Raw genomic sequence first — 23,314 nt, 5'->3', positions numbered from 1 at the left:
GTGTGCAAGAATATAAACCAGCACCATCCGATAGAAATATAGTGCCATCCCAGGAGAATTGCTTGAACCCGGGAGTCAGAGGTTGCAGTGAGCCGAGATCACGCCACTGCATTCCAGCCTGGGCAACAAGAGCGAAACTCCCTCACAAAAAAAAAAAAAAGAAAAGAAAAGAAAAGAAAGAAAGAAAGATAGTGCCACCTACCAGTGTAATTGTAAATTTTCTAGAGGCTAGATTTTTTTTACAAAAAAGCAAAAATAAACAGGTAAAATAAATTTGATTATATATGTTATTAAACCATGAGAGTCCAAATATTATCATTTCAACATGTAACCAATATTTAAAAATTGCTAGTGAGATAGTTTACTTTTTTGTACTAAGTCTTCAAAATCAAGTGCATACTTCATACTTAAAACATACTGACTTTGGACTGGCTACATTTCAAGGGCTCAATGGCCACATGTGGCTAGGGGTTGCTATCTCGAACAGCACAGTTCTAGACAGCTGCTATGGACTGAGTGAGCCCCCCCTAAATTCATACGTTGAAGCCTTAATCCCCTTGTGATGGTATTTGATGGGTGGGGAGATTGGGAGGAAACTGGGTCATGATAAACCCTCATGAATGGGATTAGTGCCCCTATAAGAAGAGGCATGATAAAGATGATCTCTCTCTCCACCATGTGAGAATAAAGGAAAATGGTCTTCACCAATAACCAAATGTCCCAGCGCAATGATCCTGGGTATTCCAGCCTCCAGAATTGTGACAAATAAATTTCTGCTATTTAAGCCCCCCAGTCAGTGGGATTTTTTCTGTTTTTTGTTTTTTTTTTTACAGCAGCCTGAACTAACTAAGACATCAGCTGAGTATGCCCTACATCGTCCACAGAGCTCCCAGGGGGATTCAACAAAAGTTACCCTCCATGGGACTTTGCTGGATACTCCATCCTTCTTCGGCTTCTTTCCCTGTCACAAATCCCCACTCCCCACTGGCTTACCTGGGATTATGTCCTCCTAAATCACTCTCACACACAATCTTTGTCTTAGGCTTTGCTTCTAAGGAACTCAACCCAAAACATGGGTATAGAAAAGAAATGTGAAAGTAATAAGCAAGTAATTTGTAAGTAATAATTATTTCCATAATCATTTATCAATACCTGTGGATCCAAGATTGCCTTAAAAATTATCTGTGCCTAGTGCAGTGGTTCATGTCTGTAATCCCAGCATTTGGGGAGGCTGAGGTGGATGGATTGCTTGAGCCCAGGAGTTTGAGGCGAGCCCAGGAGTTTGAGGCCAGCTCGGACAACATGGTGATACCCTGTATCTGCAAAAAATACAAAAATTAGCCAGGCATGGTGACATGTGCCTGTAGTCCCAGCTGCTCAGGAGGCTAAGGTGGGAGGATCAATTAAGCCTGGGAGATCAAGACTGTAGTGAGCTGTGACTGCACCACTGCACTCCAGCCTGGGCAGCAGAGTGAGATCCTGTCTCCAAAAAAAAAAAAAAAAAAAAAAAAAAATGACCTCAGAATTTAGTGGTTTCATTGGCATCGGACTCAAATCTTTCATCATGTGTATCTTTGAATTTCACCTATAATTAGAATTACTTACTCGGGCTCTGTCCCTAAACCAGCTATTGGCCTTGGAGAAGTTACTTTCCTTGGCCTTGTTTTTTTATAAATAAAGTGACAGCCTTGCTTCTCTATGCACTCCATGACCCACAGCATCAGCATCTGTTGGGAGCTTGTTAGAAATGCAGGACCCCACAGCTACTAAATCAGAATCTACACTTGAACATGATCCCCAAATGATTTATATATTCAGTACAGTTTGGAAAGCACTGGTCTCCAGCACTTTCTCAACATCTCTTTGAACTGGCCAGATTTTTAGATTGACTGAAAAAAAATCTACGGGAAGAATGTCGAAGAATTTGCAGACTTGCTTTTTAACTACTACATTTTAGTGTCCTTTAAACTCCGCTATTTACTAATTATATAACTACAACAAGTTACTCAACCTTTTTGTGCCTCAATTTTTCATCTGTAACATGGAAATAATAGAAGTAACTACATCATAGGTTTGAGAATTAAATAAGGGAAATATAGAAAGCCCTTAGAACAACCCCGAAAACATTATTTTGTTGAATATATGAATCCCAGTGCATGAAAACGGTTTCTGCAGTGACAGCTCTTAAATATTCTATATTTATATATTAATATTAATATTTATTATTATGGATGTTTATATTTAATATTAATGTGGACATGTAATATAAAATCCATATGCCTAATGTCGCTACTTCAATCATAAGCAAAATCATTTATCACCTTGGTAGATTTGCTCACCCCAAAATCACCCAAGGAGACTATGTATGGTAACATCTGCTGGGTTTATTGAATCAGGGCATGTTTATTAATATCTATAAGTCAAAAGTCTACTTTTAAATCAGCATTCCAGAGAGGAAGTGGGCAAGGGGTGGGGGGTGTATGAGGATTCTCCCATGCTGTTCTCATGACAGTGAGTAAGTTCTCATGAGAGCTGATGGTTTTACAAGTGTTTGGCAAGTTCTTCCTTTGCTCACACTCTTTCCTGCTGCCTTGTGAATGAGGTACTTGCTTCTCCTTCAGCCGTGATTGTAAGTTTCCTGAGGCCTCTGCAGCCATGTGGAACTGTGAGTCAATTAAACCTCTTTCCTTTACAAACCACCCAGTCTCCGGTAGTTTGTTTTTTTTTTTGTTTTTTTTTTTGAGATGGAGTCTTGCTCTGTCACCCAGGCTGGAGTACAGTGGTGTTTCACTGCAACCTCCACCTCCAGGGCTCAAGCGATTCTCCTGCCTCAGCGTCCCAAGTAGCTGGGATTACAGGCACATGCCACCACATCCAGCTAATTTTTTTGTATTTTTAATAGAGACGGGTCTTTGCCATGTTGGCCAGGCTGGTCTCGAACTTCTGACCTCAGGTGATCTGCCCACCTCAGCCTCCCAAAGTGCTGGGATTACAGGCATGAGCCACTGCACCCGGACTTCAGGTAGTATTTTTATAGCAATGTGAGAACAGACTAATATAGTAAATTGGTACTGGGAGTGGGGCACTGCCATACAGATACCCAAAAATGTGGAAGTGACTTTGGAACTGGGTAACAGGCAGAGGGTACAACAGTTTGGAGGGCTCAGAAGAAGATAGAAAGATGTGGGAAAGTTTGGGATTTCCTAGAGGCTTGTTGAGTGGTTTTGACCAAAATGCTGTTAGTGATATGGACAATGAAGTCCAGGCTGAGGTGGTCTCAGATGGAGATGAGGAAGTTGTTAGGAACTGGAGTAAAGGTCACTCTTGCTATGCTTTAGCAAAGAGACTGGTGGCATTTTGCCCCTGCCCTAGAGATCTGCGGAACTTTGAACTTGAGAGAAATGATCTGAGATTGGAACTTATGTTTAAAATGGAAGCAGAGCATAAAAGTTTGGAAAATTTGCCTGATGATGCAATAGAAAAGAAAAACCCATTTTCTGGGGAGAAATTCAAGCTGGCTGCAGAAATTTGCAAAAATAACAAGGAGCCAAATGTTACTCGCCAATACAATGGAGAAAATGTCTTCAAGGCATGTCAGAGGTCTTCATGGCAGACCCTCCCATCACAGGCCTAACGTCTAGGAGGAAAAAATGGTTTCGTGGGCCGGGCCCAGGGCCTTGCTGCTTTGAGCAGTCTCAGGACTTGGTGCCCTGCATCCCAGCTATGGCTAAAAGGGCCAATATACAGCTCAGGCCATTGCTTCAGAGGGTGCAAACCCCAAGCCTTGGTGGCCTCCACATCGTGTTGGGCCTGTGGGTGCACAGAAGTCAAGAATTAAGGTTTGGGAACCTCTTAGATTTCAGAGGATGTATGGAAATGCCTGGATGTCCAGGCAGAAGTTTGCTGCAGGGGTGGAGCCCTCATGGAGAACCTCTGCTAGGGCAGTGAGGAAGGGAAATGTGGGGTTGGAGCCCCCACACAGAGTCCCCACTGGGGTACTGCCTAGTGGAGCTGCGAGAAGAGGGTCACTGTCCTACAGACCCTAGAATGGCAGATCCACTGACAGCTTGCATCATGCACCTGGAAAAGTCACAGAAACTCAATGTCAGCCCTGAAAGCAGCTGGGAGGGGGACTGTACTCTGCAAAGCCACAGAGGCGGAGCTGCCCAAGACCATGGGAGCTTTAAGATTTAATGACTTTCCTGCCAGATTTCGGACTTGCATGTGGCCTGTAGCCCCTTTGTTTTGGCCAATTTCTCCCCTTTGGAATGGGAGCATTTATCCAATGCCTGTACTCCCATTGTTCCTGCAAGTAACTAAACTTCCTTTTGATTTTGCAGGCTCCAAGGTGAAAGGGACTTGCCTTGTCTCAGATGAGACTTTGGACGTGGGGGACTTTGGATGAGACTTTGGGGGACTGTTGGGAAGGCATGATTATGTTTTGAAATGTGAGGACATGAGATTTGGGAGGAGCCAGGGCAAAACGACATGAGTTGGCTGTGTCCCCACCCAAATCTCATCTTGAATTGTAATCCCCATCATCCCCATATGTCAAGGGAGGAAGGCGGTGGGAGGTGATTGGATCATTGGAGCAGTTTCCCCCATGCTGTTCTCGTGACAGTGAGTGAGTTTTCACAAGACCTGATGGTTTTATAAGTGTTTGGCAAGTTCTTGCTTAGCTCACACTCTTTCCTGCCACTTTATGAAGAAGGTACTTGCTTCTCCTTCTGCCGTGATTGTAAGTTTCCTGAGGCCTCCCTAGCCATGGGGAACTGTGAGTCAATTAAACCTCTTTCCTTTATAAATTACCTAGTCTCAGGTAGTAGTTTTATAACAGTGTGAAAATGGACTAATACAACACCCAAATGATAGAATCAGATCTAAGTAAGCCTCCCTGAGACCTGGAGAAGAATGTAGTTTCCAAAGCAAAAACCTTTGGCTGCACACAAAAATCGTCTGGCCTAAACTGTCACCCTCATTCTCCCCAAATCATCTCCCACACGCTATCCCAGAACTGTTTCATTGTGCCTGGTCAGGATCACTTTGGGTGTGTATTTAAAAGGCAGAATCCTTGGCCCACTCTGACCTTCTCAATCAAACTTCAAGAGGAGCTCTGAGGCAGGAGAATCGCTTGACTGAGGCAGGAGAATTGCTTGAACCCAGGAGATAGAGGTTGCAGTGAGCCAAGATCGTGCCATTGCACTCCAGCCTGGGTGACAGAGCGAGACTCCGTGTCAAAAACCAACAAAAAGAAAAAAAAAACGATAATCAAAAGTAAGAGGAGCTGGCCAGGAGCCCTGATGCAGGTGGCTTGTGGGCTGCTCTGGAGAGACTCAAAAGCACACTGTGCCTTTCTAGTTCACAGTCTGGGGAAAGGTCTTTCCTATCGCCACTGGGTTGGGCTATTTGTTTTTGCTGTGATGATTAAATGAGTCAATGTATACAAAACACTTATAACAGTGGTGCGGGCCAGGTGCAGTGGCTCATGCCTATAATCCCAGCACTTTGGGAGGCCGAGGCAGGCAGATCACCTGAAGTCAGGAGTTAAAGACCAGCATGGCCAACATGGCAATACCCCGTCTCTACTAAAAATACAAAAATTAGCTGGGCATGGTGGCAGGCACCTGTAATCCCAGCTACTTGGGAGGCTGAGGCAAGAGAATCACTCGAAGCCAGGAGGCAGAGGTTGCAGTGAGCTGAGATCGTGCCATTGCACTCCAGCCTGGGTGACAGACTGAGACTCCACCTCAAAAAAATAAATAAAAACAGTGGTGCAATTACTTCACTGTTGCATATCATCATCATCATCGTCATCGCTGTTGTTATCATCACTGTTAATCTCCATCATCACTGTCATCCAACATAGATAACATTCTCATTCTATTCCCATTAAAAGAGTATGCACATACACAGAGTTGTAGAAACTAGTAGGGTTTCCTGTATGTCCTGGTTTGCCCAGGACTCAAGAGGTTTCCTGGACATGGAACTTTTCGTTTTAAAATGAGATCAACTGGGCCGCCCTCCCACGCTTTGTATGTTTTGGCCTCAGAGCTAAGGATGCACTCCTGCATCAAGTCTGACATTGTAGAGAAGGATAGAGTTGCCATTATGAGAGAGGGCTGGAGGCACAGCCCCTGGGCTTGAATTTTCATTCAAAGTTATTCAGACTCTCTAAAGTGCATATAACAATACCTAAAACTCACTGTGTCTTCACCTTGAGCCAGGCTCTCAGATAAACACTTCCATTACGTTATCTTTTTAATTGCCACTTTAAACTGGGAAGAGAGGTAGCATCATTTTCCCCATTTTACAGTGGTTTGGAGAAGTTGGGCAACTTGCCTAAAGTTCTGCAGCAAGTCAGAGACAGGTCATGAAGAAGAGGTATTGAACACACTCTGAACTTTGAAGTCCAACTTGTCAGTTCCATATTCAAAGAAATTATTTCAGAGTCTGACACTTCATAAAACCTCAGGATAAAACTCTAATAATTATCAGCTTCCATTTGTGTAAACATTTACCACAGCTAGGTGAAACAATTCTGTGGGTCGTTTTAGCACAGTCAACTTTAAAGTATACTTATAACCCAGAAATTTGTCTTTAATATTCATGAAGAGCAAAAATAACCACATTTAAATTCACAGTCGTTTTTTAATGATATCAGCAAGATGGCAGATTAGGAAGCCCTAAACTTTATTCCCTACAAGGTACTGACTCAACAACAATATACAGTCAACAATACCTTTATGAGAAATCTAGAAACCAATCCAGATGTCACAGTACCCCAGACAAGCTCAAAGCCAAGAATAGCCACACTGAAACAAGTAAGAACGGCCACTTCAGGTCACCTGTGGTTACCCTTTCCCCAAGCTGGCACAGCTCCATACAACTGGGAGGAAAAGCCCAATTCTGACTTCTCCCTTGAGAAGAAAAAAAGAGTGGAACATAATCCAACATTCTGGCTTTTGGAGGGGATGCCACAGGGACTGGTTTCTGTCTCACCTGATTCAGAGTCCTGATGGGGAATCAGCATACTTGGGTTCTCTGAGTGCCACTGAAAACAAAGGAGGGCTCAATGGCTTTTTGTAGCAATAGAGAACCTGCAGTATCACAGGCAGACACCAGACTGAGCAAGACAAAGTATTGAAACAGAAACCCACAGACCTCTCTAACTGGTAAACTGCATTCACATGCCTAGAAAAGACATATCCCAGAAAAAGTCAGTGAGGCAGCTGGGTTGATCGGTCAAGGTCTTTCACTACATGTGGCCAATTCATAAAGAGTGGGAGTGGCGGCTTTTTTTCAAGTGCACAAATCACAAAGAAAAATAACAAGGCACATGAAGAAACAAGGTAATGTGGTCTAATCACTGAAACAAAAGAAATATCCAGAAACCAACTCTAAAAAAAAAAAACATTCATCTGTGAATGACTTGATAATTAATTCAAAATAATTGTCTTAAAAAGACTCAGTGCACAACACGAGAACTAGACAATTAAATGAAATCAAGAAAATGACACCTCAACAACATAAGAATATCCACAAGGACAGAAAAAGCATTTTTAAAAAGAACCAAACAATTCTGGAGCAGCATAATATAATAACTGAATCTGAAAATTCACTAGAGGGGTCAACAGCAGATTTGACCAAGCAGGAGAAAGAACCAGCAAACTCAAGAAGCTCATTTTAAATTATCAAGTCAGAAGAACAAAACAAAAAAGAATGAAGAAAAGTGAAGAAAGCCTAAGTAACTTATGAGACACCATTAGGTGGACCAATATAGGTATTGCAGGAGTCTCAGAAGGAGAATAGAAACAGAAAGGGGCATTCACAGAGCTTATCTGAAAAAATAATGGCTAAAACCTTCCAAATCTGAGGAAGGAAATGGGTATCCAAATTCCAGAAGCTCAGAAGATTCCAACTAGGATGAACCCAAAAGGCCTACTCTGAGATGTATCATGATGAAGACATCAAAAGTTAGAGACAAGAAGAGACCCTCGAAAGAAGCAAGAGAAAAATAATTAGTCATGTACAAAGGAGCTTCTATCAATGGATTTCTCAGCAGAAACACTGTAGGCCAAGACAGAGTAGGGTAGTATTTCCAAAGTGCTGAAAGGAAAAAAACTGTCAATCAAGAATACTATATCCAGGGCCAGGAGCGGTGGTTCATGCCTGTAATCCCAGCACTTTGGGAGGCTGAGTTGGGCAGATCACTTGAGGTCAGGAGTTTGAGATCAGCCTGATGGTGAAACCCCATCTCTACCAAAAATACAAAAATTAGCCCAGTGTGGTGGCACACGCCTGTAATCCCAGCTACTCAGGAAGCTGAGGTAGGAGAATCACTTGATCATGCAAGGCGGAGGCTGCCGTGAGCCAAGATCGTGCAAATGCACTCTAGCCTGAGCAAGAGAGCCAGACTCCATCTCAAAAAAAAAGAATACTGTATCCAGGTAAACTGTTATTCAAAGGTGAGGGAGAAATTAAGATATTCCCAGATAAATAAAAGCTGACAGAGTTCATCACCAGTAACCTACCTTATAAGAATTGCTAAAGGGAATTTTTCAAACTGAAATGAAAGAATGGCTAGACAGCAACACAAAAGCACATGAAAATATAAAACTCACTGGTAAAGGTAAATATATAGACAATTACAGAATCATGTAATCCTGTAATGGTGGTATGTGAGTCAGTTTTAATTGTGGTATAGAATTTAGAAGATAAAACCATTAAAAAACTATAACTATAAAACTATGCTAATGGATACAAATTATAAAAAGATTTATTTGTGAAATTGAGAATATAAATTGAGGGGGGCATAAAGTAGAGTTTGTATATGCAATTGAAGTTAAGGCTGGGAGCAGTGGCTCATGCCTGTAATCCCAGCACTTTGGGAGGCCAAGGTGGGTGGATCACTTGAGGTCAGGAGTTCAAGACCAGCCTGACCAACATGGTGAAACCCTGTCTTTACTAAAAATACAAAAATTAGCCAGCTGTGGTTGTGGGTGCCCATAGTCCCAGCTACTTGGGAGGCCGAGGCAGGAGAATGGCTTGAACCCAGGAGGCAGAGGTTGCAGCCAGCTGAGATTGCACCACTGCACTCCAGCCTGGGTGACAGAGCAAGATTCCGTCTCGGAAAAAAAAAAAAAAAAAAAAACACTATCACATGGTGGAAAAAAATTTAGTGGATCGACACAACACAAATTTATGATCTTACAGCCCTGGAGGTCAGAGGTCCAAAATCAGTCTCACTGGGCTGGTGTTAGCAGGGCTGGTTCATTCTAAAGGTGTTAGAACCAGTTCAGAGGAGAATCCAGGAACAGACACCTCCACAGATCAGGAATAGCAAAACGAATGTGCAAATAAGTGTGTGTGTGTGTGTGTGTGTGTGTGTGTATTTCTAACTGTTGCTGTAACAAATTATCACAAATTTAATAGCTTAAAGCACTAAGTAGCTCGTTACCTTACAGTTCCAGAGGTCAGAAGTCCTAAAACCAAGGTGTTCACTGGGCGGCGTTCCTTCTGGAGGCTCTGGGGGGAATCGTTCTGGAGGCTCTGGGGGGAATCGTTCTGGAGGCTCTGGGGGAATCGGTTTCATTGGCTTTTCCAGGTTCTAGGGGCTGCCTGCATTCCTTGGTTCATGGCCCCCTTCCTCAGCAGTGCGGCATCCTCAAGTTTCTCTCTCCCCAGCCCCTCTGCTTCTGCCTTGTCCTCGTATCTCCTTCTTCAATTAGGACACTCCTGCCTCCCTTTTTTACTTATAAGGGCCTTTGTGATTACATTGGACCCATCTAGATGGTCCAGGATACTCTCCCCATTTCAAGAACCTCCTTTTTATCACATCTGCAAAGTTCCTTTTGCCCTGTAAGGTAACATATTCACAGGTTCCCAGAATTAGGAGGTGGACCTCTTGGCCAGAGGGGATTATTCCAACGAAGGGAGATGGGAAATAGGAAACCAAGTCACCTCAACCACAGTGCCAGAGAGGAAGGTGTGTATATATCTCCACTAACATATTTCCTTCCTTCCCTGACCTGCGGATCTCACCTCCTCCATAGAGCTCAGCTATGGGGCGGCGGGGGGAGGGGTTCAATTATACACTTTTCCAAGTTTAAAGCCTTTTAAGGCCAGGCGCAGTGGCTCATACCTGTAATCCCAACACTTTGGGGGGCTGAGGCGGATCACCTGAGGTCAGGAGTTCAAGACCAGCCTAGCCAACATGGTGAAACCCCATCTCTACGAAAAATACAAAAGTTAACCGGGCATGGTGATGCATGCCTGTAATCCCAGCTACTCAGGAGGCTGAGGCAGGGGAATCATTTGAACCCTGGAGGTGGAGGTTGCAGTGAGCTAAGATCATGCCACTGCACTCCAGCCTGGGCAACAGAGTGAGACTCAGTCTCATTAAAAAAAAAAAAAAAAAAAAAAAGTCTTTTAAAATTGTAGTATCTTTAAATGTTTTTTATTTTATTTTTTAATTTAGAATACAGATAACATGATCTTTAGGTGTAAAGTTCATGCGGAGAAAATCTGCCTAGAACAAAGCCCACAGAAAGGAAAGCAGAGCTGGGAGAAAGCTAGACGCTGAATGCATTGATGATCTGTTTCTTTTTCCCCAATACCACTAAACATCAGAAACAGTCTTTCTCAAGGTATAAATTCCCTAGGTTAAAGGAAATGGGAGAAGAAGCAAAAGCAATGAAATGGTGAAATCTGGCACGGCAAGAAATGTATGTTTCAAAGGAAAACTACCCACTGACCGTAAGACACCCTCCACACAATCCCATTCTGATTTTATGGGAGCTTTTACAACTCTGTAAGCTGTAGATCTACTAGCAATGCAAAATAATTCTTGTCTGTAGACTTGCAAATGGATTCTGTCCAGTGAAGGGGCAATTCTCCGCCTATCTCCTGCTCCCACACCCATTCATGGAAAAATCAGTTTGCCTTCTATGGTAGATAGAATAATGCTCCCACCCGCTGCACATCATATCCACAGAAACCGTGAGTATGCTACCTAACATGGCAAAAAGGACTTTGCAAATGTGAAGAAGTTAATGATCTTGAGATGGAGAAATCATCCTGGGTTATCTGGGTAGGTCCACTGTAGTCAGAGGAGTCTCTAGAAGGGAGAAGCCGGTGTGTCAGAGTCAGAGTTGATGTGACAATGGAAGCAGTGGTCAGAGAGATTTGCAGACGCTATGCTGTTGGCTTTGAAGATGGAAGGGGCCACAAGCCAGGGAATGCAGGCGGCCTCCAGAAGCTGGAAAAGGCAAGGAAATGGATTCTTCTCTAGAGCCTCCAGAAGGAAGGCAGTCTTTGGTTTTAGGATTTTTTTTTACCACCAGAACTGTAAGCTAATAAGCCATATGAAAGGAAAATAAATCTTGATCTTAGCCAAAAGGCTGAGAAGCAATGGAAAATAAATCTTGGGACTCCAAAATCACTAAGACAAGGGAAAAGTCAAGCTGGGAATTATGTCAGGCAAATCTGCCTCCCATTTTATTCCTAAATAGGATAGTTACAAAGATAAAAAGCTATATACCTCCCTCACAATTTGCCCACAAGGAAATTCCTTGTGGACAAAGGACAGACAGAACTCAGTCATCCCTCTCAGGCTCACCAGAGACAAATGCATATATGATTGCTTCTTCTGCCTTATGTCTGTGTAAAAATGCAGATTTAATGAGCCAGACTAAATTGTGTATTTAGTGGAAGGCTGATCAAGGACTCAAAAGAATGCAACCTTTTGTCTCTTTCCTACTTATGACCTGGAAGCCCCCACCTCTAGTTGACCCACCTTACCGGACAGAACCAATGTAATCTTTCACATATTGATTGATGTTTCATGTCTCGCTAAAATGTACAAAAGCAAGCTGTACCCCAACCCCCTTGGGTGCATGACGTCAGGACCTCCTGACGCTGTGTCACAGGTGTGTCCTTAACCTTCAAAAAATAAACTTTCTAAATTGATTGAGACTTGTCTCAGATATTTGGGATTCACAGCCACTTAGTATTTTAAGCCACTAAATTTGAAGCAATTTGTAACAGCAGCAGTAGGAAACTGATACTCCTCTATTCGCAAATTCATTTCAAATTTCTGATCAGTGAATTTCAAATTTCTGATCTGCTCTTTGCGTTCTCCTTTGAGCTGGTTCTAACACCTCACCAGCTTCCTCATTCATGAGTTCAATAAAATCTTTCATGTGTGTTCATTTTTTTTCCTGAGAGTTACAATTTTACCTTTTTTTAAAAAAACTAGCTTTTAACACTGGAAAGTAGATGAACAAGTGATAACTGGATTAGCAGACTCAGGAAAACTGAATCCCAAGCTGTCAGTGGGAAAAAGGCAAAACAAAAACCAGAAAAAAAAGAAGAAAAAGAGAAAGAAAGAACCCAAGTGTCCTGCAGGGCCTTGAAACATTCAGGAATTAGTAGCACCAGATATCTCTGCAGGTTGGAGGCATAAGTTGGGCAAAAAATAGAAAGAGTGTTTGAAAATCAAAGAAAGAGTTAGATCCCAGGTTTCCTCTCCCATGCCACAGGCATCTGACAGCCTCTGTCCTGTTCAGATGACTGCACTTTATTCTTTTGAGAGGATAAAAGAGAGAGTCTCTGGACAGGAAGCTTCAGGAACAGGGACTAAGCAGGGGGTACAGGGGGAAGCTTATATACGGATTGCTGAGACCTCTGCAACCTTCCTTCCCTAGCATGTCCCAAAAGCACTGGCAGGAGGGATTGTATCCTCCAGGCAGGAGAGTGATCCAGTCTGCTCTGAGAAATGCACCCAGTGCAGAAAAAGGAAAACGAAATACACTGATATTTTGGAGCAGGTAGGACACACCCCAGCCAGGTCACCCTGCACTGATACTTAAGCTTGACAAGCCACCCACCCCTACCCTGTGTTCTCAGAATTATCAATCAGCTCTTCAGCACCTCCTTCTAAAATAAGATCAGACTCCTAGCACTTTGGGAGGCCGAGGTGGGCAGACCACCTGAGGTCAGGAGTTCGAGACCAGCCTGGCCAACACGGTGAAACCCGTCTCTACTAAAAATGCAAACATTAGTCAGGCATGGTGGGTGCCTGTAATCCCATCTACTCAGGAGGCTGAGGCAGGAACCTCCCTGAAACCCAGGAGGCAGACGTTGCAGTGAGCTGAGATGGCACCACTGCACTCCAGCCTGGGCAACAGCGAGACTACATCTCAAAAAATAATAAATAAATAAATAAGATCAGACAGCCAAGGAGCACAAGACCTTTGAGCAAACCTGAGAGCCAAAGGCCAAAACAACCAAACAGAAAAAAGACAGGCCACATGGGTGAAACCAAAACTGGGAGGAGGAAAACGGTTCCTCCCTCAAAACATTAACATCCTCAGAGGGGTAAGAGAAAATACCACACTCACGAAATAAGAATAAGATGCCAATTTGTTTTCATTCAAATAATAGAAAAGGTTCTGAGAAATTAAAAATATGACAGCAGAAATGAAAAATTTAATAGAAAGCTTGAAAAATAAAGTTAAGGAAAGATTCCACAAAGTTCAACAGAAAGACCAAGACATGCAAAACGGGGAGAAAAGATAAATTTAAAAATGACAGTACTAGTGAAAGAGTTCCTATTCCAAACACCAGGAGTTCCAGACAGAGAACAAAAAAAACCAGAAGAGCAGAAAAAATGTTAATAAATTGTCCCAGAACCCGCAGAGAACAGGATTTATTAGATGGTAGGCGTGAGTATCACATGCAATATGTGGAAATAGATCCAACCAATAAATACTATCATCAAGTTTTAGATTAGTAAGGAGCAAGGAAAGTAGCTAAAAGCTGGTGAAAAAAATGAAGTTTCCATTGAGAGATGTAACAATCAGAATAGCATCAGAGTTATATCACCAGCAACATGAGAAACTCAAGGACAACAGGGTAATACCTTCGAATTTCTTTTTTTTTTTTTTTTTTTTTTTTTTTGGAGACCAAGTTTCACTCAGTCGCCCAGGCTGGAGTGTAACGGTGCAGTCTCGGCTCACTGCCACCTCCTCCTCCCAGGCTCAAGCGATCCACTCCCCTCAGCCTCCTGAGTAGCTGGGATTAAAGGTGTGCCCCACCACACCGGCTAATTTTTTAATTTATTTGTAGAAACGGGTTTCACTATGTTGCCCAAGCTGGTCTTGAATTCCTGGGCTCAAGAGATCCTCCCACCTCGGCCTCCCAAACTGCTGGGATTACAGGTACGAGCCACCGTGCCTGGCCCTACCTTCAAATTTCTAAGGGTCAATTACAGTCAGTTCTCATTACTTGTGAGTTCAATATATGCAAATTTACTTACCTGAAAGATTCTCCCCCCGGCCTGAAAGCTTAAGGGAATGAATAACTCCTGCCTCCTCAGACCCAGGCCCCCGGCGCAAGACGACTTGCGCCAGCACTGTGCGTCATCAAGACAGCAGAAGCGGAAGAAAGCTGGCCGGAAGACACGTACCCGCTGAAGACCAAGAGAGAGGCCGTCTGGGTAAGCGTAGCAGTTACGCCAGATACGTCCTGTTAACAGGAGACTATAAAACCCCTGCCCCGTCCTCGTTTCGGGCTGACGCCATTTTAGGCCTCAGCCCGCCGGCGCCCAGGCGTTTATTAAAACAGCGTGTTGCTCCACACCGCCTTGTGTTGTCTGTTGGCGTGCGCTCGGGGTTCGAACCAATACAAGTGCCTTGCATTACCCACTAAAATTAGTTTGCAATCTCAAAATCAATGCTCCCGGTGCTTTCATGGACATGCACAGAGCAACAAAAAATTTGACTTGCCCAATGCGCACAGTCCCGGCTGAGGTTGAAGGAGGCAGCACTCTGCATTCTTGGACCACATCCCCTACTGCAAGCAAGGGTCCTCTTTACAGTCTATTTAATGCTGTGCTGCATCTTCTTTTGCATTTTCGTGCCTTTTGTTGGTGAGTTCACTGTTTGAAACACCCCCCAAGCTTAGGAAGTGGGGTCTAGTGTTCCTAAGTGCAAGAAGGCTGCAGTGTGCCTCAGAGAATATCAGTGGGTTAGATGAGCTTCCTTCAGGCATGCATTACAGTGCTGTTGGCTGTGAGTTTAATGATAATGGATCACACTATACATTAAATAAGGTGTCTTTAGAAACACACATAAAATAAAGTTATGTATTGATTGGCTGATGCAGATGTTGTACCTGGGGTTCACAAGAACCTAACCTTATACTTCCCCTAGGAGCAATGGTTCAGTATTCACAAATTCAGTGTTCATGATGACTTTATAGAATGTAAGAATCAACTGTACCTTTATAATGCATAATTCTTTGTTTTATTTTTAAACTTATACATAATGACTTCAGTGTACAGTTCTACAATTTTTAACATATATAGATTTGTTTAACTGTTATAGGAGTTATTAAGAAATTATTTTAGGCAGATAGAGAGGAAAAGGGGTCTTTGGGAAGTTTTCGTTTCTTTTAAAGCAGCTCCAAAAACGTTTCTGATAGCAGGAAAGCCCCATCTCTTAGAGCCTGGTTGGCAACCTTTGATATGCAAATGCAGGCCATTAGAAACCGGGTCCGCCCAAACATGGCAATTCCCACAGTTGTCCTCTTGCCCTTGCCCTACATGTGCCTGGCAACTTGGCCACCCCCACATATCCCAACATGTATAGAACATCATGACGACCTTCATTTGCATATTAAAAGACTAGGGTGGGAGGGCCAGTTTTTTCGTGGGCCACATAATGACATGCCTGGTCAAACCAATCCCCTGAGCCCTATGCAAATCAGACTCCATCTCCTCCAGCCTCCTCATATAAATGGCTGGTATCTGCCACACCTGGGATCTCCTCTTTTGGCTTTGGAGCCCGCCTCCCTCTGTCTCTGTACAGGGGAGCTTCCTCCTTCTTCTCCCTTCTTTCTTGCCTGTTAAACTCTCCGTTCCTTAAAACCACTTCACGTGTGTCTGTGTCGTTTTATCCAATTCGCGTGAGACAAGAGCCCTGGTGTTCTGCACTCGTCAGAGCCATATCATAACCACCACCAAGATCAGAATACAGAACATTTCCATCACCCCAAAAAACTCCTGTGGTCCATTTGTAGTGATACCCTCCCTTCACCCTTAAACCCTGACAACTACTGATCTCTTCTCCATCACCACTGTTTTGTCTTTTAGAGAACCTCATATAAATGGAATCACACAGTATGTAACCTTTTGAAACTGGCTCTTCTTATCAATGTAATGTCTCCGAGATTCATCCAAGTTTTTACATGTATCAATAGTTTGCTCCTTTTCACCGCTGAGTAATATTCTAACTAGCATAGAATTTTAAAAGCAAATTATCAATAAAGTATGAAAATATACATGTTAAAGTATGAAAATATACATGTTAAATCTTAAAATGTACCTCACTTGTACATTGTCACAGAAGTCTAATACACCAAAAAAAAGGTAAAAAACTGAAAAAGTGAACACATAAAGTCTATAAAACCAGAGGATCTCTCATTAGGAAGAAATGTAAGAAATTCCAGGATAACCATGAAGAAAATATCCTAAGACAACCACTGCTCAGCTGCCCCAATCCAGATTGAAGAATCCTCTTCAGAAAGACCAAATTGATAGAGATTGTAATGTGTTTGAGTACATTTAGGGGAAATTTACACAACCAGTGGTGAATAATTCAGATGATTTAGTGCATAGAAAAGTAACCAAACAAACAGAAAAGAATTTTTTTTAACTCTAATGAAAACAAAAAGTTGTGCAGAAAAGGAAAAGTAATCAGAATGTACTATGGCTCAGCTGTGACTACTATTTACATAATGTAAGCATTGAATATTTGTCTAAACATAATTACACCATAATTCCTTTGAGGCCTGGGAAATAGGGATGAGAAGATCTTTTTCATAACAAGCCTGGTAGAGTATTTAACTCTTTAAACTATGTGCCTTTATAATGTAGATAAAAGTTGAAACTAGGCCGGGCGCAGTGGCTCACACCTGTAATCCCAGCACTTTGGGAGGCCGAGGTGGGTGGATCACTCGAGGTCAGGAGTTCGAGACCAGCCTGGCCAACATGGTGAAACCCCGTCCCTATTAAAAATACAAAAATTAGTCAGCTGTGGTGGTGGGCGCTTGTAATCCCAGCTACTCGGGAGGCTAAGACAGGAGAATGGCTTGAACCCGGGAGACAGAGGTTGCAGTGAACCAAGATCGCGCCACTGGACTCCAGCCTGGGTAACAGAGCAAGACTATCTCAGAAAGAAAAAAGTTTTAATTTCACATGATGAAGCAAAAACAATTTTTTTTTTCTAAATCATGGCTAAGAAAAAGAGAGAGCCATCCCTGATGATGTATTCCCAGAAGCCATCTCTGAAGCTAAAGTCATGTTCCCTCCTTTGTTTAAAGCCAGTTCAAATTTGGGTTTTTTCCATTAGCAACCAGATGCATCCTGACAAATACAATAGGTATGGACCTTCCATGCCAAAAAGCAGTACCGGTCTTCAATTAGGTCCTCCACTGAACAGTGCTGACAGTGCTTGATGCATGCAGTGTAGTCAAAAGGTGTTCCACCAGCCAGACATCTGCCTTAGTGGCCAGTTGCAAGGCTTGCTGCTGTGTACAGTGCCTAAGGGGCAATGGAACTGCTGGGGGGATTTGTGTTCCAAATGCCAAGGAACATGACGTCCAAGCTAATACGGCATTGGTTGGAGGTCTGGCCAGAACTCCTGCTGAGTTCATTACCAGGTAGTTGTTCTGATTTCTGTCTTTATATAACCTAGTTACTTCTGTACTTTCTCATCTGTGCCCTTTTAGTGAATCCAAGCTAGCAGCAGGGAATTGATCTAACCAGGCTTGTGTGTTCTGCCAGTGGGCACTTTACACTATTGTGAAATAGATAGTATTCCATCTATAAAAATTTCACTGGACTTGCAAGCCATCTGCATTATCACAAGAAATCCCAAATACCAACATTTGTCAATGAAAGAAAAGAAGATGCTTGCTTGTAAAGCCTTTAAATAAAATGTTAGCGTTGGGAGTTTCTGAAAAGATGTTTCAAAAATTAGTTTTGGCAAGGTGCAAAGACTCATGCCTGTAATCCCAGCACTTTGAGAGGCCAAGATGAGAGGATCACTTCAGTCCAGAAGTTTGAGTCCAGCCTGGGCAAGATACTACCTCTATTTAAAAAAAAAATTAAAAATTAGCCAGGCATGGTGGCATACATCTGTAATCCCAGCTACTTAGAAGGCCAAGGTGGGAGGATTGCTTGAGCCCAAGGATTCAAAGCTACAGTAAGCAATGGTGGCACTACTGTACTCTAGCCTGGGTAACACATCAAGAACCTGTCTCGGCCGGGCATGGTGGCTCACACCTGTAATCCTTACACTTTGGGAGGCTGAGACAGGTGGATCATCTGAGGTCAGGAGTTCGAGACCAGCCTGGCCAACATGATGAAACCCCATCTCTACTAAAAATACAAAAAATTAGCCAGATGTGGTGGTGGGTGCCTGTAATCCCAGCTACTCGGGAGGCTGAGGCAGGAGAATTGCTTGAACCCAGGAAGTGGAGGTTGCAGTGAGCCAAGATTGCACCACTGTACTCCAGCCTGAGCAACAAGAGTGAAACTCCATCTCAAAAAAAAAAAAAAAAAAAGAACCTGTCTCAAAAATAAATAAATAAAAAGTTTTATATTTTTATGTAGCTTCTTTGTACTAATAAAGCTTTTCGTAGATAGTGCCTATCAAATACGTGGCCAGGTCATCATTAAAAAGGCCTGAACAGAAATTGCATGTAGTTACTTTAAGCATAAAATCTGACACAGGAAAGTTCTATCCATGAAAGCAAATTCAAGTTTCTCATGTAAAATAAAAAAAAAAAAACAATGTTTTTGTAAAAATGCATTACTTCTTTCTAAAACTTCCTATTTTATTTTTTGTATTTTTTATATTTTAAGAAAACAACATACAGAAGTAAGATTAATTTCTGTGAACAATGTCCATATCAAGGTCCCAAATTTTCTGCCATTTACCCCAGTGTGCCATACAATTGTTACCATTTTAATTATGTTTCCCAGTGGGAAAAGTTTGGGGAGAACTGTCTTAAATTCTAAGGCCATTTATTACAATATTTAATGAAAAATCAGAAGGTAGGTGGTCCTAGAGTGAATTCAGTGGCTCAGCACTGTCAGCAAGAACCCAGTTTCTTTTCATCTTTCTACTCCACCAACCTCAGCATCCCAGCTTCCTCCCAAGTCCTGCGGAGGATGTCTACCACATGGCTGCTGCCGCCTTGGAAACCAGGTCTACCATGGCAATGACCAGACCAGAAAGGATGGAGGTGGGGAGGAGGGCAGGCAAGGGCTTTCTTCTCACATGCCTCTTTCTTTCCAGGAAGGAAAATCATTCTCAAAAGCCATCAGGAGATTTCCTCTATGTCTTATTGAGCAGAACTTGGCCCACTAGGAGCCCAATCACTGGCCAAAGGAAATGAGATTGTCATGTATAGTTTACACTGAGGCTGGGCACAGCCCCAGCCAAAAGCTAGTCCTGACCAATGTAACCAGTCTAAGGGCTCCAATAAACCCAGTCCTCTCCAGCTACTGGAAGGACTGATGGCATATGCATCTTGAGGCATACCCAAGAAAAGCTTCATATAAATGCTTGCTGCCAAAGGTGTCTTAACTGAAACAGACCAACAAATCAACCAATACGATACACTGTGGTGAGTGCTGGAGTGTAGCCACACTTAGGGATCTAGGGAGGGGATCCCAAATCAGTCTAGGCGATCCGCAAAGAGGTTCCATATAAGGCAGTTCTTCAGCTCAAATGGAAGCAGTAGACATGATCCCAGGAAATCAAATGGGAAACAGAATTTCAGATGAGAAATAGAACAAACTACATGGTACAGAAGCTGGGAGGAGCTTCAAAATAATTCAGTACAATAGGAGATAATGGCTATGTCTGGGTGACATGACCACATTTGTGACCCCTGTGATGGGAGATTGTGATTAATATTATGTGAAATAGTGGGAAACTATTTCCCCCAAAGGAAATCATAGAACAAAAATCCTGTTATCAGAAGTAGGAAGGGGATGCCAGACTGACCGAATAAAAAAAAACAAAAAAAAAAGTCCACTAGAGGCTGGATGTGGTGGCTCACACCTGTAACCCCAGCACTTTGGGAGGCCAAGGCAGATGGATCACTTGAGCTCAGGAGTTCAAGACCAGCCTGGCCAACATGGTAAAACCCAGTCTGTACTAAAAATACAAAAATTAGCCAGGCATGGTAGCGGACGCCTGTAATTCCAGCTACCTGGGAGGCTGAAGCATGAGAATCACTTGAACTCAGGAGGCAGAGGTTGCAGTGAGCCAAAATCACAACACTGCACTCCAGCCTGGGCAACAGAGCAAGACTCTGTCTCAAAAAAAAAAAAAAAAAGAAAAAAGAAAGAAAGTAAGAAAGAAAGAAAAGAAAAAAAAGTCCACTAGAGTTAGCTAAATAACAATTCTCTGAATTAAAACCTAGCTCCACCGATCTCTATATGTGCAAAAGTAGAAAACCCTTTCTGTGGCAGAAACAATTATCTAGCAAAATTTGCCACACCTTTAGCGTAGTTTTGTAGCTGAGAAGCTGCTTCCCATCCAGAGGCTACATTTCCCAGCCCTGCCCACTTGCTTCCATGATGGACCATGTGACTGGATTCTGCCAATGGCACTTAAGCAGGAAATAGATGTGTGGCAGACAAAGCCTGTAGGAAGTGAGTGGCCTTCTCCAAGCCAAGCCCCAAGGGATGACAGAGCCATAAGACAGAAGGGGTCCGGGCCTTTGATGGAGAACCTCCTACTGACGGTAACATCTCTCTCAGACTGTTGAGAATGAGAAATACGTTTCTATGACTTTGAGCCTTTCTACTTCGGGGACTATTGATTTTTAGTAGCCAGTGTGGCCCTTACTAAAATCCTTCTTAGGACATCTTAATGAAAATCAAACACAATTGTATCAAATACTTATCTGAAAGTATTTGATATGTGATACTATTTGTATCAGATACGTTGTATCAGAAAGTATCAGATACGGCCAGGGGCAGTGGCTCATGCCTGTAATTCCAACGCTTTGGAAGGCGGAGGTGGGCGGATCAGGAGGTCAGGAGATCAAGACCAGCCTGGCCAACATGGTGAAACCCCATCTCTACTAAAAATACAAAAATTAACCGGGCATGGTGGCGGGCACCTATAATCCCAGCTACTCGGGAGGCTGAGGCAGGAGAATGGCTTGAACCCATGAGGCGGAGGTTGCAGCGAGCCGAGATCGCACCATTGCACTCCAGCCTGGGCAACAAGAGCAAAAAACTCCATCTCAAAAAAAGAAAGTATCAGATACTTTCTGAATAGGCTAAGCGTTTGCATGAATAATGAGCATTTAAAACTAATCCTCATTTCAAGATTTTTTCCAACCCTAAATCCTAAAAGAATCCAATGTTTTCATTGGAGCGTGCTGGGTGAAGGGTATATGAGAAAACTAAACTATATTTGCAACTTCTTGTGAGTCTTAAAACTATTTCAAAATGAAAAGATATTTTTTAAAAGTACTCAAACATTTTTAAACAAAATTTTAAAAATTTCTATCAATAGCTTTGGACTCCTGTAAGAAGGAAAGGGCCTCTGTTTCCCCTCTGTAAAATGAGAATTAGATTAGTGGTTTTCAAACCACGGTATCAGAAGGTGTTTCAACGGTTCAGCAAAGGTCTGATTTGAATTTCGTCTTTAACCTGTAATTAAAACCATTTGAAAGGTCCGGGCCTTTGAAGGAGAACCTCCTACTGACGGTAACACCTAGCTCAGACTGTTGAGAATGAGAAATACGTTTCTATGACTTTGAGCCTTTCTATTTAGGGGACTATTGATTTTTTGGTAGCCAGTGTGACCCTTACTAAAATCCTTCTTAGGACATTTTAATGAAAATCAAACACAATTGTATCAATACAATTGTAAACTCATACCCACAAGTGTTACATTCTAACTTCTAACACATGGGGGCTCCCAACAAGTTCACTTGAACTTTCAGATGTGCTCTTTGGCATTCAAACTTTGTAACAAAGTGTCCCCTTTGCCATCTCTGCATGGTATTTGCACCTCTTCTGAGTCAATAATTACAAATTGTTAGTAATTTGTTGGAGGTGGGTGTTAAGTATGTGATTTTGTTTATTTAAATTCAGATATGCAAATTAACCCTATGGAAAACCATATTTTACCCATCAGATTGATAATCAGAGGCTTGATAGCACTTTGTGTGAATGAGGCTGTAGGAAACAGGTGCTCTCATAAGTTCTTGGTAGGAGTTCTACGCAGTACAACCCCACTGAAAGTGTCAAAATGTTAAATGCACCTTTGACCTAGCAATTCTATTTTAGCAAGTTAGTCTACAGATAGACTCTTTCATGTACAGATACAAATATAGATATTCATTACAGCTGTGTTTATAGTAACAAAAAACTAGAAACAAAGTGTCTATTAATGAGTTGCTTAAATTTTAGAATATGTGTACATGTACTATATATACATATATGTATATTTTACATGTATAATATACATATATATGTATATGTATATACGTATATTTTCACATGTACAGTGAAAAACTGAATTTTTCCTAAAGCAATGAGGCAAATCTAGATGCACTGATAAGCAATATTTTTCAAGATACATTGTTGTGCAAAAAAGCAGGGTATAGAATGCTATTTGCATTAGAGTATAATTTGTTGATTTTTTTTAAAAAGTGGGGGCGATGAATATGTGTATGTCTTTTTGTATATATGTCAGAAAGTTCTGAAGAACAACCAAGAAACTGGTAACAATGTTGCTTTCTGAAAGAAATTAGGGGCCGGGCGCGGTGGCTCACGCCTGTAATCCCAGCACTTTGGGAGGAGGAGGCGGGCAGATCACGAGGTCAGGAGATCAAGACCATCCTGGCTAACACGGTGAAACTCCGTCTCTATTAAAAATACAAAAAAAAAAAATTAGCCGGGCGTGGTGGCAAGCGCCTGTAGCCCCAGCTACTTGGGAGGCTGAAGCAGGAGAATGGTGTGAACCTGGGAGGCAGAGCTTGCAGTGAGCTGAGATCACGCAACTGCACTCCAGCCTGGGCGACAGAGCGAGACTCCGTCTCAGAAAAAAAAAAGAAAAGAAAAAGAAAGAAATTAGGGGGCTGGGGAAGGTTGAAGAGACATCCACTTTTCACTATGTACCCTTTCCTGCTGTTTGAGAATTTCTGTGTTGATGCATTAACTGTATGAAAGAACAACAAAAAAATCAGGCCTGTGCATGCTTGCTTGTGTGAAATT

Source organism: Gorilla gorilla, chromosome 21, assembly GCF_029281585.2.
Source record: "Gorilla gorilla gorilla isolate KB3781 chromosome 21, NHGRI_mGorGor1-v2.1_pri, whole genome shotgun sequence".
NCBI lineage: Eukaryota > Metazoa > Chordata > Mammalia > Primates > Hominidae > Gorilla > Gorilla gorilla.
Note: the sequence above shows the minus strand (reverse complement) of the source record.